This window comes from Gouania willdenowi, chromosome 13, assembly GCF_900634775.1.
Source record: "Gouania willdenowi chromosome 13, fGouWil2.1, whole genome shotgun sequence".
Lineage (NCBI taxonomy): Eukaryota > Metazoa > Chordata > Actinopteri > Blenniiformes > Gobiesocidae > Gouania > Gouania willdenowi.
The window spans coordinates 22,792,389-22,795,167 of NC_041056.1; the positions used below are offsets into that span (position 1 = coordinate 22,792,389).

Genomic DNA, 2,779 nt, shown 5'->3' on the forward strand with positions numbered 1-2,779 from the left:
ATATAAATAAATTTGCCTTGCCTTGCCTTTATGTTGAATTTATTGTTAAATAAATAGTAGCCGAACGATTAGAAAAAAAAAAACAAAAAATCTGAAAGAAAACGATGCAGGCAAACAGAAAATTAAAATTATCCTCAGCCTCTAAAGACTTAATCCTTCCCTCCATCTTCCCTTCCTGTGGGTGGGGGTGATGGGGGGGCGGATATGATGAGCAAATGTTAACTGGTGGTTAAAGATCTCATATTTCCATCCATCTGCTAAGTTGTGGTCAGGGTGCCTAAACACTAAAGAAAGAAGACCTTGATCATGATCACTATAGTCGGAAGGTAGGATGGACATAATATCGGTACCAGGAAAAGCTGTCTTTACACATTCATTCTTGTTTTTGCATTTTGTTGACTTTTTTCAATAAAAAGGGTAATATTGAAGAGCTGAATAAGATGATGGGAGACCACTGGAATGCTAAAGACAGGCAGAGTGAGAGAGGAGGTGTTGTACGAAGACAAGAGATGTGGAAAAATGTGAGTGATGGTGCACTTAGTGATGTGGTCTGAAAACAATAGGCCATTAGGGTATACGTAGTGTGGAAGAGGAGGCGAGTGGGCAGGCTGTTACTGTGTGTGCTCAGCATTAAAACATAACTGAGTATGGTGAGAGTGAGAGCACGTGTGCAAATGCGTTGTCAACACTGTGCAGGATTCCCTCTAAAAGCATCTCTGTCTGCAAATTGTCTGAGCAGGACTCCACTTATTGTGATGCCTGTGAACCCTGCAAATATTGTTGAGTTTCATTTCCACAATGATTCATGTTTTCTCTGTCATTTTTACTTTCTCCCGCAGGCCGAATTTGGTTGCTCCAAAGGGCCGGATTTGGCCCTCGGTCCTTGAGTTTGACACGTACCCCCTTGGAATTGGAAACTAGAATATAAATAGAGCAAAGTACTCATTTGCTGTAAGACTGCCCTCTAGTGGTGACAGAAAACAATCAAGCGCTACATTGCTTCATAACGTTCGGCATCAAAGCTTTTATACCCTTTGAGAAACATGAAAACAAAATAGTGAACATGACTGTGCATGGAGAATGAATTAAGACTCGGACTCTCAAATTCAGCCAAACGATGCAGAGTTCTGTGCATCCGGGTACGGGACTGTGAAAAGTCTGGGAACAACTGCTCTGATCCATAGGGTAATCTTTCCATGCAGCAGTAAATGTTGCATATCATAGTCTTCCAAATGACCTGTCTTTGTCATTTGGGTTGAGGATCCCTTTAAATGTGTGTCATGTTCTTATGTTCCAGGTGTTACAGATGCAGGGACAGGAGTCACTCTGAACAGCAGCCTGGGTTCCCTCAGCGACATCATCAGAGGCCATGAAAAATATGCATAACTAACCCTGCAGCCATGCAATCAGGGGATGTTGCACGGACACAACGGACTCCTTCAAACTCCTACCAGCAATGTATTAATAGTTGAAGTTAGTTCAACGAGTCCAACAGTCAATGAGGTTAGAAATTAACAATAGTTAAATGACACACACACGAGTAAAATGTTGTGACCATGAGATAACGCTTACTGGGCCAGGGTTGGGGTCGTGTTTGAATCTTTTCCTCTTTGTGCTTTTATTTTGGAACCATATCCCAACTTCCTGTTGCTTTATATCTGAGATTACAAATCTGATAGGGAAAGAAAACTCAAGTGGTTAGAAATGGTGACTCCTGATTTACATCTGCCAATAACTTTTAAGATGTTAGTGATCACTTTGGTGTCCAATCTTTTATATTTAAGGGCCACATTTTTACAGGCTTAACCTACACACTGGGATGGAAAAGCAGTAAAGCCTGAAAAATGAGAAAAAAGTGACAAACACCCAAAATCAGAAGTAATGCTATAGTAAGGCATAAAAATAACAACAAAAAAAAAACAGAAACTTTGGAAATTTTTTCCTGATATAAAGCTATCACAAGACCCTAAAAATTAGTGCAAACTTGATGTGCATACTTAAATTGGAGTGAAATTGCAGTAAGGCATAACAAATTAGAAAACAGTGGAAAATGGGAAATGAGAAAAAAAGTGACAAACACCCAAAATCAGAAGTAAGGCTTTAGTAATGCATAAAAATGAAAAAAAAAGGTTTTTTTCTTCATGAGATAAGGCAATCGCAAGACCCTAAAAGCTAGTGCAAATATGATGTGCACACCTTTACTGTGATGAAAAAGCAGTAATGCATTAAAAAAGAGAAAAAAGTGGAAAGTGAGAAATGAGAAAAAAGTGACAAAATCCCAAAATCAGAAGTAAGGCTATAGAAAGGCATACAAATAAAAAAAAAAATAAATAAAATGTTTTTGTTTTTCTTCCTGAGATATGGCTATCACAAAACCCTAAAAACTATGAAATATGATGTACACACTTAAACTGGGATAAAAAAGCAGTAAAGAATGAACAATGCGCAACATGTGGAAAATCAGAAATAAGAAATCAGAAATGAGAAAAAAAAGTGACAAACACCCAAAATCAGAGGTTAGGCTATAGTGAGACATAAAAAGTAAAAAAAATTGGAATTTTTTTTCCCTGAGATGAGGCTATCGCAAGACCCTAAAAACTAGTGCAAATAAGTTGTGCATACTTAAATTGGGATTAAAAAGCAATGAAGCATGAAAAATGAGAAAAAAGTGGAAAATGAGAAATGAAAAAAAAAATTGACAAACATCCAAAATTGGAGGTAAGGCTATCATAAAACATAAAAAAATAAAAAATTACAAAATTGTTGCGATAGGGCTATC

At 37.5% G+C, this 2,779-nt stretch overlaps 1 long non-coding RNA gene across 1 annotated transcript; it reads left to right on the plus strand.

Moving 5' to 3' along the window:
* Positions 1-204: 204 nt before the first annotated feature.
* LOC114474453 (uncharacterized) lies at positions 205-2,289 on the plus strand. Its single transcript, XR_003675365.1, has 3 exons — positions 205-326; positions 417-521; positions 1,298-2,289. It is a non-coding gene; the product is annotated as an uncharacterized LOC114474453 (long non-coding RNA).
* The last annotated feature ends 490 nt before the right edge of the window (positions 2,290-2,779 follow it).